The sequence below is a fragment of the Adiantum capillus-veneris genome, chromosome 1 (genome assembly GCF_014529385.1).
Source record: "Adiantum capillus-veneris isolate H3 chromosome 1, ASM1452938v2, whole genome shotgun sequence".
In the NCBI taxonomy this organism is placed as follows: domain Eukaryota; kingdom Viridiplantae; phylum Streptophyta; class Polypodiopsida; order Polypodiales; family Pteridaceae; genus Adiantum; species Adiantum capillus-veneris.
In genome coordinates, this window is record NC_140931.1 from 185,616,269 (window position 1) to 185,630,500 (window position 14,232).

A 14,232-nucleotide genomic window follows, 5' to 3' on the forward strand; every position below is an offset into this window, starting at 1 on the left:
TGCCTCACAAAGTGGTATAATGTCTCATGATCATCAACGTCACCAATTGTAACTTCAGCTGGCATGATTGTGGAAGCTAATAGTATATCCAACCTGCTTTTCTTGCACAAAATGGCAGGGTTCCTCTGAACTGGCAATATTTTAAATTTGTTTAGAGACATATACCTGGACACAAGGTTTCCTTTCTCTTTTGTTACCACTTCAACATGAGGGTATGATTGAGAAAAAGGATAGGAGGCACACTCTCTTGACATGCCTATGGGAAGTTTCTCCTCTTCTTATCGGCAATCATTGAGCCCCCCTCAAGGGCCCCCTCGTGAGAACCCACTCCAACACACTAGCAAGCCATCGGCCCGCAACTAGATTCATGTAGTAAAGTGCTGCTTATGTTCTTCTTCATTCCTAGAAGCATCTTCTATCGTCGGCACGATGCCTGCTTCTGCATCAGAGCTTTGCCATCATCTTGCAAGCAGTCCACTCTCGCTAGCATCCACAAGTGGAACTCCTTCTCCTCAACTCCAAATTGTTGAAATGCATGCAAGCTAAGGGTGTGAATGTCTGTGTTCTTGTACTTGCGTGCTGCGACGTGCTTGCTGTGTTTCATATCAAAGCGTCGATGCTTGTAAATCTTCTACAAGTCTGGATTGGTCTCAATAATTTTTGCATTCTTCTACGGCAAGACTTTGCTTGAAGTTGTTTTTAATCCTAGAATGAGAATGATTACAAAATCTCACCTTCTTGCAAGCAGCTACAACGAGCTATATTGGCTTCATCTAACCAAGAACTAGAGAGTGCATCCAAGGGATCAGTTACAACCGATAAACACTACAACTTTTAGACATTTTCTCACTTTGAGAAAAAGGTCCTTTTTCTACCCTTTTTATCACCCTAATATGTAAAAAACACAGGAAGTGTGAATTATTTTTCTCATTGCTTTTTTTTTTTTTTTCAATGGTTATTTTTCTTATCCATGGATCAAATTTTCTCATTCTCAAAGTGAGAATAAATCTCTTGCAAAATAAAGTAGTGATGTGAAAAATAATCAAGCTCATAATTATTATTGTCTTTCTTCAATTCATAAGAGAAAAAATTGTTGACGCGTAATAATTGTTGGTCCTATGGAACAAAAAACCAAATTCACAATATGAAAATAATTTTCACTCAAGACCTTGCAAAGTTCATGGTGTGAATTTTTTCTAATCGAGGCTCTTAAAGATTGTACTGCACCATAGAATTATTTTCATTCTACATTTCTATTGCTAATGCAAATATTTTTTACTCACACATCTTATAATAATAAATATTTCCTCTCTTAACTGAGAGAATTATCAATCTTGAGTGTAAATTATTTCCACTTGTGACATTGAAAATTATTCATTCTTAAGTTGATTTTTTTAACGAGCTAATTAATACATTGGAAGGTAGAAAACCAGTGGAAAAATTTTCTAGTTGGAGCCTTGCCCTTATTTTCTAAGCAAAAGAGAGACATTAATGGTCACCGTCAGTGCAAAAAATTGAACAGGGTAAATTTTTTCACTTCACAATGACTAAAGGATCCTTATTCTCATATATAATTTTTTTGTAGTTATATTATTCACACCTAAAAAGTTTACACGTTAGAAACATTCACACCTCTAATATATTTTCATAGCTATAAATTTATCACATATGGAAAGGAATCTCTATCTTGTACGCATAAAACTATCCAAATTATGGGATAACCTCAATTCAAACATCTTTATGGCTAGTTGTTTAGTATGAAAACTGCTAATAGTGATCAATCAACTATCATACAAGCATTCAAGACTATAACAAGAGCAATAATTAACTTGTCCCACAAAATCTTTTAGCTTTATAAGTCAGATATGCGCCTGCGCAATACATGTCAAACTGCCCAAATAAGATGTCAGAATTAACGACAATGTTTATCACCAAAGTTCCATAGTGAACTTGACTTTAAACAAGTTCAACTTCATCCTAACCCATATCTTTATCTTTAAGCTTAACCTTGTTTTGCCCAATGGTCCAACGTACTAAAACATCCAATGCCTTTGAGTCTTGACATTCTTTCTTGAAATAAAATGATTCCTTCGGAGTAGTCCATTGCAACTCTTTTAAAAGTCAACTAGTTGCCGATACATGACATCTATGTTGTGCTCGCCCATCAGTTTAAGAGCTATCGCTTCTTTTCTTGTCATCTTAAGTGCCCCATTCTGGAAAAAATATATTACACTTGTGTAAGAACTTTGATAAAAAATCTATCAAATTTACAACGCAACACGCTCATTTGTAAGACCAAAGATGTTAGTAGCAATACATGAGTCAATAATGTTATGAGAAGGAATCAAATTCCTCTTTTTAGACTTACAAACCTGCAATAAAATAGAAACAATTCACAACATTAAAACATGCTTGATTGGATTAGTATACCAAGAAAAGGGCTTGTACCAGGGTAGAGTTATTCTCTTTGCATCTAGCAGGAACTTTGGTAACTCTTTTAGCTTTTGCACTTTCTCTTCCTTCTCTCTTCAAAAACCATTCCCTCTCAAAAACATTACAAAAATAGAGTTTTGAAGTCTCTACAAACAGTTGACAATGAGCAGACCCTTGAAATGATGACATCATTGTGATAATTTCTTGTTTGTGAGATCCTTTAAAGGCTGCAAAAACAAGAATTTCTTGAGCCCTTTCAAGGGGGACGCCCTTTAATGACATCAAACCACAAATATCATTGAAGGTCTCTTTGTTTCCACACTATAAGCAGACATATAGATACCATTCAAACACCATTAATAGATAGAGTTTGTTCTTTACACTTTGTGTTTGGGACAATTACGTTCAAGCGCATGACCTTTGGCTTATTTTTTGATATGGTAATGAGTAGTGTAGTATCACCATCCTAAAACAAAATTGACATTAGCATGCAAGTCCCAATATTTAGCTCAACGAGATAACAAACCAACGAAGTCTTCCCATCTAGATGTCTCCATATCACTTCTGTCGTCAAAGTCTACTAATGCATGGTTAAGCACCTACATAAACTATCATCTATAAGCAGAATAGTAGGTCTCAACCCATGAACTAACCAATACTAAAATGAAATCCTCACAAAATACTTGATGATTGAAACACCATGGTCTTAGCCAAATCAAACATCTTCCATGTCGACTATTCACCAACACCAATAAACATAGCCAAAGTTGAGGGATTGCATGTAATTAATTTTGTGGAAAAGAACACAATCTACCTGATCTCTCACTTCTTCATTTGAATGATCCAAGTGAATAGGTAGATTTGTGCTTAGAGGAGAGTCATTTCCATAAATAGATAGATGCAAAGTGGATACATGCAAGGCCCCTAGTGGGACTGCCTCAGAATGAACCTCCCAACCCCCCTTTATATAGCCCCTGGACCTCATTCCCTATCCACAGTAGCAGTTAGCCCCTTGGGCCTGGTCCTTCACCACTAGAGTTTCTGCCATTGGCATGACATTATTCCCTCCTTGGGGAAGTGTTTTCGTCCTAAAAAAGAAAAGTGGGAAACTTCTTCTTAAGAGCACAATTTTTTTCCCAAGCGGCACTTTCTTTAGATCGATCTTTCCACTTGACAAGAGCCTGTCGGCGCACATGATGACACATACGTAAATCATGATAGTTGAGAATACATTCATGTTCATGCGGTTGGGTAGAAGTCTCAACGAAATCAACCAAAATTTGATGGTCAACAACATTGTTGCTCCATGCAGGCATTTTCATAAATGACGTAGATGAAAAATCGGATGAATACGAGAATGTAGTGGTAATGAGAGTTTGTAAGCTCAATTATCCACTCACTTGAGTATCTTGAAAGGCCTACAATATCTCGGAGATAATTTAGGTAGTATTGTAACCTAGGGAAGTGGAAGAGGTCACCTTCTCATTATCATGGACGTGCTTCTCTTGCGGTAAGTAAATCTTCAAGGTCGAAAATTTATCTTGTGCCCAACTATGCAATTCAAATTGATGTGTTGGTATGTCCACTCCCAAGGCTTCCCATAAAGGCGCAAACATATATAGAAGATTGCTTCCGTTGATGTTACTATTGAGTATGGTGCTTGTGTATCAATTGGAGCCTAGCCTTTAACAAATTGAGTAACTTCCCTTGTATTCTAGAAAGAGATGCATTTTAAGAACTCTTTCTCCATGTTTTAATGAAAGAGCACAAGATCTATAAGTGAAAATTGCTAGCTAAGCACATAATTGGCCTCTATTGGAGGCATGTGAACAATTGTAATAACAATGACCTCTCTCTCTCTCTCTCTCTCTCTCTCTCTCTCTCTCTCTTTTTGGAGTGAAAGGTGAAAGCAAAGGTCTTGATTTAGGGTATCATCATCGATCATTTAGGGAAGAATTTGGGCCGCTATCTTTTCTTTGAGATTAATTGTCCTCTTTTGTATATGAACGTGTGAGGCTCATGTTACCCACCGTTTACATCTTTAGTAGTATTTCTCATATCCCCAACTATGATAGATTGGTTAATATAATAATACGTCTCTCTCTCTCTCTCTCTCTCTCTCTCTCTCTCTCTCTATGTACATCCCTCTTTCACCAGTTTGTAGCGGATTGGTCTCATGGGTTATTTTGGCCTTTTGAAGGCAATAATATATTAGATGATTTCATCAACCCCCCACCTCCCCTGCCCACTGCCCGTCCTTGTTTATATACCTTAGATATGTTAAGTAGAGTTTCTTTCGACTCTAGTAGCACCTCTAGATTCATCTTAGTATCTCTTTTGTACCTCTTGAAGATGTTAATATATCATTTCATCTCTCTCTCTCTCTCTCTCTCTCTCTCTCTCTCTCTCTCTATATATATATATATATATATATATATATATACACACACACACACACACACACACACACACACACACACACACACACACACCACCCTTGAAGATCATCGATCATAGTCAATCTCGGATAGCTTTCTTGCACCTTGTGCGATGCAAGAAGCGAGTGTTCCGAGGTCAGATGGAGCGGGACTTATACCAATTGTTCTTGGGAAGAGACTCAGGAGAGGCATGACATCTCTTTCACAAGCACTCTCCTCCCCTAGTGATTACTTTTTTTGATGTATGGAGTCAGTATGCAACATCCTTATATGTGTAGACACCCCTTCCAGATCATCTTGAGCCATGTCCATGTACAAGTACCTTCTTTCCCACTGAGATGGTAAAGACAACCATTGACAGGATGAAGACAAAGAGAGCGTATGATCATGAATATGGTCTACTAGCAGAGCACTTTATACATGCTAGAGATATGTTGACAAAGGTTCTTGCAATCACGTTCACTCGTGCATCTATGAGGGTCTAATTCAGATCTTGCCCATCTTCAAGGTAGGTGATCCTACGAAGGCTAGAAACTATCATACTATTATGATTGAACACACATTGGCATGGTTGTATGCATCTATCCCTAAGCAAAAGTTGAGGAGCTCTGTAGAGAGTGAGGGTGTACATGCAACACGACATGAGGATTTCAGGAGAGGCTTCTCCACTCTTGACCACATTCCAACACTTAGAGACATCATCAAGGAGGGGAGGCCACAGGAAAGATGGATTTATTATAGCTTTGTGGATTTGCAAAAAATCATTTTACAATATGGTACCAAGAGCTAGATTGATGCGCATGCTACAGGAGATGGGAGTAGAGGAGTATAAGCCACCTCATTATATCACCCTCTTGTACTAGGCACCCATTGTATCAATGATCACAAATTATATTACCCTCTTGTACTAGGCACCCGTTGTATGAGAAATAAAAAATATGCCACACAGTACCAGCTAGTAGAACTCCTAGATTCATTTTTAGGATCTCTTTTTTGTACCCAAACATGGTATCAGATTCACCAATTTGTGTTTGTTTGGTCTCATAGGTCATTATGGCCTCTTGACGACAGTACTATGTCATTTCATTTCATTCCTGACTCTCTAGATTTTGGACAAACAGAGGAGCAACCACCACTACAAAGCTCGGCTCATGCTCACACCCATAGTACTCTCATTGACTGAGCATTGGAGGTAGTGATATCTAGATGCTTGTGACTAAAGAGAGGAGGTTCACAACATTGATGGGGACTGCAGTAGAGGATTCGAGCCATACTATCTCGACATCTAGAGTACAACCGAGGATAAACTCATGACCCATTAGATCACCCTATTGTAATGGACACCGATTGTATCAGTGATCACACATACCCTACACAGTTCTAGCTAGTAGCACTCGTATATTCATTTTAGCATCTCTGTTTTGTACTCAAACATGGTATTAGATTCACTAGTTTGGAACGGTTTTAGTTTAATATGGTTTCAGTGGTCTCATAGGTCATTTTGGCCTCTTGAAGGCACTAATAGATCATTTCATTCTCTCTCTCTCTCTCTCTCTCTCTCTCTCTCTCTCTCTCTCTCTCTACATTTCCCTCACCTTTCCGCTAACGTCAATCTATTTCCAAGCATGACCAGCAGCTCTTGATTTAAAATGTCACCTATTAGAAGCGGCTGATGATGTTGATCTTGGCAGAAATTTGCGATGGGAGCCCTGCGGAGGCCAGCTCCGCCCACTACTCCGGCAGGCAGCCGTCCTTCGCCGCTAGCAGAGTGTCGTCGGTGTTGACTGTGGTGAGAACATTCTTGCCATCTGTGCTAGGCAGGGAGATAGTCCATACAGATGTGCCCATAGTCCATTGGATGGCGCTAATGGACGCCCAGGAGGCGCAACTGTAGTTGCTAGTGTACATACTTGCCCTCCTTGAATGGCCAATGAGCACGAGCTGGTGATGGCACAGGCGAGACGACGTTGATGGGGAATCAGCTAGCGCGAACAATGTCTACACTAGGTTGCGATGCACAATATGAGGCCAAGGCTTTCGTTTGCTAGAAGAATACTAGTGCTGTTCGCTTCATGATTACATTGTTTCTGTCAAGGAGTGGGGGACCTGCCATGCCTTTCCTCAAATGCCACAACTTGGGTGTTTAGCAGTAGCGCCGGGCGCTACTGCTCCCTCTGCATATTGGCACCATTTCTCAAAACAATAAGGGCGCTTGGCCATAAATTTAGCTCGGGTTTAGAGCACGGCTTCAAAAAGGCGGCACCAACATATAATCTTTGTTTTCAAGCGTCAATATCAATGACAAAGTAGTAGGCGAGTGGTGGGGTTGAAGGCTGCCATCACATCCATGCAGGTTCGACCAAGACGCACCGCCTTTCATGCTGAAAAGCGAGTGAAGTGCAAGGTTTCCGAGGGGGGGGGTGTGTCACCAGTTTCTGTGTGGGTCCGGATATCAAGCACGTAGATTTTTTTGAATCAGAAAACACCTTGCATGACTGGCGTCCCTGTCATTTTCCTTGCCTCCGACTCGTTTGAGCCCCCGGCCTTAGCCTACAGTAGTAGGCCGCGACATTCTCAAGCTTAACATCATGGGAAAACGCCGCTACCTGTTGTACTAATTGTACCGCACCTAAGGACCCAGTGTGTGCATGGAATGGCCGTTTCTACTTACGAGGATTGCGCTTGTTTAATAGCCAAATAGGAAAATCTTGTTGTATACAAAAAACCCGAAGCATAACAACTTGTGGTCACGCTTGTCGTCGAGGATCATGTTGACTATGGACAAGCTAGTAAGAGAAACCCTATTTTGAGAGAGAGAGAGAGAGAGAGAGAGAGGGATGGATGGTATGTTACATTGACACCTTCTAAACGCCAAAATGGCTTCTGTTGGTAGACAAAAACGCCTTTAGAAGGCCCAAATAATCTATATTCTCAGGGGAAATGAAATAAATGATATATTATCTTCTTGAGAAGGGGGAAACAAAATAAAATGACATAGTAACGCCTTCAAAAGGCCAAATTGACCTATGAGACCAATCTGTTACAAGTTGGTGAAAGAGGGATGTACAAATTGGGGGGGGGGGGGGGGGGGGGGGGAGGGGAGAGAGAGAGAGAGAGAGAGAGAGAGAGAGAGAGATGAAATGGTATATTAATGTCTCCAAGAGGCCAAAATGACCTATGAGACCAACCCATTACAAATTGGTGAATTTGATACCATGTCTCAGTATAAAAAGGAGATACTAAGATGAATCTAGAAGTATTACTAGTAGGCATTGTGTGGGGTATGTGTGATCACTAATACCACGGGTGCCCAAAAATAAGAGGGTGTTATAATGGGTAGTTCATCCAGTCTCATCTGCATTGTGGATGTCAAAGCCTTCTTTGAATAGCACATGCGACATATCGTGTTGATTGTTGTTATCCCTCTAAACCTACCAACATCAAATCTTAAGTTGTTGTGATGATGAATGCACCATAAGCAACATACCGTAACCCATGAGAGAGAGAGAGAGAGAGAGAGAGAGAGAGAGAAGGGATGTACAAATTGGTAGCTACTATAAAAATTGAGGATGTATAAGCAATTTGAAAGTATTGAAATCCACATATAGAAAGTGCATTGTGATTTGTGTTGTAAGTATTTTATGTCTAATTATTGTTATTGAATACCTTGATTGAACATGTTCAAAGTTCCTGTAGGGCCATGGAAGAGATCTCGGAAAATGTCATAACTGATTTAGGCGAGGTTGTGAGAGTTGCAACCCAAGAGGGGTTGAAATCATCTGGGCTAGTTGTAAAGGGGATGGGCACATATGTTGAGCTTGACACAATGTTCTTGGAGAATTGGATGGCCAAGCACGAAGTAATTCAGTGCGAGGAACCACTCCCGTGGGTTCTCTTGTGCCAATTTCATGGTCACAAAGCTATCCATCTAACAAGGAGAAACAACATTGAAGGCCTGGTTCATAAATTTAGGCATCATGTGGCATATACGTGATGTGGATTTACCTTGCAAAAAGAAGTGCATGTTACCCACATATGCCATACTACACATGTGCTTCTTTCTACCATTGCAAATACACGAAACAAGGTGATATATGAAATGAGCGACACCATTTTTTGAATTTGGTTGCTAAAACCTGGAAATGCTGGATGTGCATGACCATGGCTGGAAATAGGGGATGTAGTATTCGTTGTAAGAAGCTCCTCCTGGTCTACTCCATCTTTCAAGGTTGTTGTCGTGTTCAATATAAATGCATAACAAAAAGCACTTGAGCTAGGGTTTTTGAGGAGAGTTGCAACCAAAGATTATCGGAAGAGAAAACAAGTGGCAAGATTTTGAAACATGTTTGAAGATGCTTCGTGGAATGCCATTGATGCCAATGCCATGCCTACTTGTTTGAAGAAAGAGACATTAAAATATTGATAAGGTCACTCATTGTAGCACTCAATATTTCAACATTAAAGAGTTTATCACATTAGAAACCTCTGCTAAATGAGTTCTTAATTTGTATATAGCAGGTGGATACTCATTTTGGTAAAAGCGGCCCACATTTTATCTTGCTTGTAGTGCTCACGTTAGAGAGAGAGAGAGAGGGGGGGGGGGGGGGGGGGGGGGGGGGATTTGTGCTCACCTAAAAGTAGAAAATGTTTGAAGCTATCAAAAGTAGACAAAGAGCATATATATATTTCATCTTTTCTTGTGGTAATTATTTAGAAGTGGAAAAAACAAGCCATGAAAAATAGATAGTGCAAGATTTGAATATCTTGTTCAAGCGTCAAACATTATTTGCTCTTTACATACATTGCCCACCCATATGAAGGATGGCCACCCCGATGACATCACACTCATGTGGTAGCCGCATGAGCACATGTTGAAAATCTACACCACATCAGTAAGAAATGTAAAAAAGATAACATAAATTAGGTTGATGTGAGCTCTATTCATGTGTTGAGGTAGAAGCACTCTTGAGATGATTAAGGAGTTGAGAGATTTGTGCACTTGTCATGCCCTTTCCAAAGTTTTAAGAGGACGGTGGAGCATAGCTTGAGAAGCACAGATGCATGGGCATTGGTGTAGAGAGAGAAGCCATTCCACCAAGAAACCATAGTGGAAGCAACAGCAAACCAGCTTAAAGATCTAGCTTGGAAGGAAGAAAAAAGAATTCTTTTGTCCTTCAATATGGCTGTTGGTATGTACATAGGTTAAAGTTAGTCATTGATTCTCATAGAAAAAAATTAGATTGTAAGAAAAATACCTATTGTGAAAGATAGCTACTTAGAACTATTTAAGTGTGGAGCTCAAATAAGAGTGAAAAAATTTGTGAAAATATCCAATGAAAATAAAGTTGTGATTGTGTGAGAAAAATTCATGCCGTGTATAGTTGTATTGAAAAAAATTATGAAAATATCCAATGAAAATAAAGTTGTGATTGTGTGAAAAAAATTCATGCCGTGTATAGTTGTATTAAAAAAAATTCCGTTGAAATGCTACTCGAAGGTAAGTAAATATACTCATTGCAAAAAAAACACATGAGCTTGTTTAAGGTATAAATATTTACACGTAAGAAAGTTGCTATTTCTACCTAGAAATTCCTATTTTATGCTAGAAAAAAGTATAGTTCAATTTTTCACTCGAAGAAAAGGGATGTAGAAAAAGTGCCATGTGTAAAAGCCATAATATTTACATTCAAATAGAGTCTAAAAAACGTTATTCACACTTTAGAGTGATAAAAGTGATATTTACGCTCAATTTTCATAGGTGTAAAAATGTCTAAAACTTGTAGTGAAACTACTGCAAAGCGAGGAAGGCGAAAAGTGCTTGCAGATCTTACTGGTAACGACTCTCCTATTGTTGGCCTGGTTTCGGCTTTTGGCTCAATTGTGATCATATTGTGCAATTAACAGTGGTGACGTCGCATCTGCAGGGTTGCAACACTTTGCTTGGCTTGGCGTGCAAAGCTTTATCCGCAATAAGTCATTTGCAGATGTACAACTGAGTGGTCTGCACTATTGATTGAGTGCTTGCCTAAGCTCGACCATGCTCGCAATCTCCTGCTCTTTCTATCCACACCCTTCTGATTATGTTGCTTAGCTGCTCTCTCCACTTGCAAACTGGCAGCGTCTGGTTAGCGGGTAAAGGCCAGCTGTCGGCACCTGCTGCAAGAAAGGCCAAATCGATGCTCGTTTGCACCCCTCTCTTCTGTTGCAGGGATGCAATAGAGACCAATGCACTTCAAGTAGCGGTGCACGGCGGCCATGGTCTCTCTCCGCATGTGTGTGACATTGTAGGTGCCAAAATGTGCTCTTTTTGAGCATGACCGGTGCTCGTCAAATCGGAGAAGAACTGGTCCTTCTCAAGCACGCTTGTTCAATCAAGCACTCATGGAGGGGAGTATGTGATACACAGGAAATCAGAAATTAGCGATAGTGCTTATTGAGCCTGATAATTAGTCATGCTTTCCAAAGGTTTATTACTCGCTAAATTTAGTGGAAAGGAGCATGCTGACAGAAATGGAGAGGGTTCTGCTGGAGAGGTGTCGAGGGTAAGTAGGCTGGAGGTAACGTGTCTTGGAGTGCCCCGAGGGGGGGGGGGGGTGTTAGTTGCTGCAGAGCTAAGCTTGGCTTTGATTCCGTGTTTTGCACTCAGCGCCTCACCTTGCTGTTGTCGGTTCCAACACTATTTCATTGAGAAGACCCCCTCCTTGCTTCACCTTCACCAAGCCCTACCAGTTTGCGTTTCCAAACGCAAGTTTGGAAGGGCCCGTGAGACCAAACGTACGATCGGCTCCGACATTATTTCTTTGGGCATTTCCTATCAAAAACATGCTTCCCACTTAGTACTCCTATCTTCACCACGCCCTACCAACTTGCATTTCAAAACGCAAATTGGGAGGGGCCCGTGAGACCAAACCTATGGTACCCTTTGTAGCATTGTTGATAATGAAAGGTTAACCCACATCCGCCAATCTCTTTGTTGCAGTGCTACTAGCATACAACCCACGCTTAATGATTATCATAACTAAGACCACGAAAAGGCTAGATGTGGATGCTTTTGTGTTTCTCCTTGTCTACGATCTTGCTTTTAGCAAGAAGATCAATGCTCTTTGAGGCTCTCATACATGCTCACTCTTTTGGTTGAGGTCAATGATGAACTCTGCTAACACTTTGTCAGAATAATTGATGTTGGCTTCTAGCTCCGTGTAGACCTTTGAAACAAGTAATAAGTACTCTAAAGTTTTTTTGTGCGCTACTGTGTCATGCCCTGTAAGCCTACAGGCTTCTACTCTATTTTGTGTGTGTGTCTGTGCATGTGCACACTCACTACAAGCTTAGCCACTGCGTGTTATTTTTGGCACTTTCTCCCTCATTCAAATCAGCACGACTTGGTTTGCAACGTGCATCATCCATCATCTTATGATCAATGATTGTGATTCTGCCAAGTGGCTTCATGCTCTACCTTTGTTTCAAAAAAATCTATTTGCCTAGGTAAGGCCAAAGTTTAGTGATATTCAATGGCTATAAGGTTTCGTGTTGTTCAAATCCCTACCTTAGCTTTTTGTGAGTGACAATTTCACTGCCCCTTGGGAAGACAATTTTTGTTGATTGCAATTGCATGGCAAATCCTCACCTTTAACACACATAGGCACTAACGGAGACGAGTTTTATGTCATAGGATCAATCCCTCTAGACTCAAATATATACGCAAAGGCTCAAATTCAACATTTACTACTCAAGTGGAATTGGAGAGAGAGAGAGAGAGAGAGAGAGAGAGAGAGAGAGAGAGAGAGAGAGAGAGAGATTAAAAGTCCCCTAAAAAGAGACTCATGTGATTAAAGAATTTTCACTCCGCTTGCCTAAATATTTCTATCATCTTTCTTGCTACTATAACTCATCGTGAAAGAAATTGATGAATGAAATGTACTATTTTGGGAGCATCCATAAGTACTCCGCATGCCTAAATATTCCTACCATTTGTTATGGCTACTATAACTCATCTATGAAGAAATTGATGAACGACATGTGTTCTTTCAACTCCCTTGGGAGCATCCATAAGTATGACTCCCTTGGGAGGGTCCATAAATATAAGTGAGAGTGGTCATCTTGTCAAAGCATACATTTTAAGCTTGCTAAAAACACGAAGTGTTGATTCACTCATGCTTTATGCCATCCTTTTTATTGTCCCTCCACTCATGGAGGACGAAGGAAATAGAATAAAATAGGGCTCATTTACCTTAAGCATAGGTCAAATATGCCTAAAGCTAGACCAATCACTTAGTATTTTGTGATAATTTTCTTTAGTGTTGATGTGTACACACTGCAAGAAGCTCATGTACATATGGTTGAAAGTATGAGTTGTTACAAAAATCTAGGTATTACTTTGGAGCTAACTATGTTGCTAGGAGCCAAATACAAAAGTCAAGATGATTATGCCAATATAATGAGAAACCTTCAAGACCTCATGAGCATTGGCCTAATTATGTCCAACAAAAATCCATTAATTTAACAAAAAGCACCATTATCATGTGGAATGTCTCTACCACATAGGTTTATGGACCTAGTTTGAAGCATGAGTATGGAGAATTTCATGTAAGCCAAAGATAAACATTCCACCATGTGGATCTATTTTGCAATGAATTGTTTTTTCAAACCTAGTTTGCTAAAGGCCACTTCTCAATGCATTTATACAAGCATATTAGGATTGCAATACTAAAAGTGTAGCTAGATCCCTTGTCATATGGCTTTCCAAACACTTTGTAAATCTCAAGTACATGTCACCAGCCAATACATATATGGTGTCTCTTTCTATCTTGTCACATCTATTCTCTTTATATGATTATTGGGATGACATATTCAAAAACTTGTCACATCTATAGCATTAAAGGGGAGCAAATAAGGTTCTAATTCTATAGGGTTCTAAACTCTCTCTCTCTCTCTCTCTCTCTCTCTCTCTCTCTCTCTCTCTCTCTCTACACACACACACACACACACACACACACACACACACTCTCCAAACAATAAGATCTATTCAACCTTTTATCGGTAATGGATACTAGTAACAAAGTATAATTTGTTCTCATTTTTGGATGCTTATCATGACATTTCTTGTTCTTGTTTTTTCTTCTATAATGCTCTTGTAATCTTTTTTCCATGAGTTTTAAGTGATATATTTTTAAACCATTTGAAAGGAAATGCAATGGTTGACGATTGAGGAATACAAATAGCCACTCTAAAAATAGATGCTTTTGTTTTTCTCTTCAATTGCTTTAATATGTATCCCTAAGGAAAGACAACCATTTAACATAATGCATACATGTAGATGTAGTGTATAAGAGAGAAAATTTGCATAGAACTTTTTTTGAAT

The 14,232-nt window shown here is 39.6% G+C and overlaps 1 pseudogene; it reads right to left on the bottom strand.

Moving 5' to 3' along the window:
- Nucleotides 1–1,874: 1,874 nt before the first annotated feature.
- On the bottom strand, nt 1,875–6,726 carry LOC147466158 (uncharacterized; annotated as a pseudogene).
- Between the last annotated feature and the right edge of the window lie 7,506 nt (nt 6,727–14,232).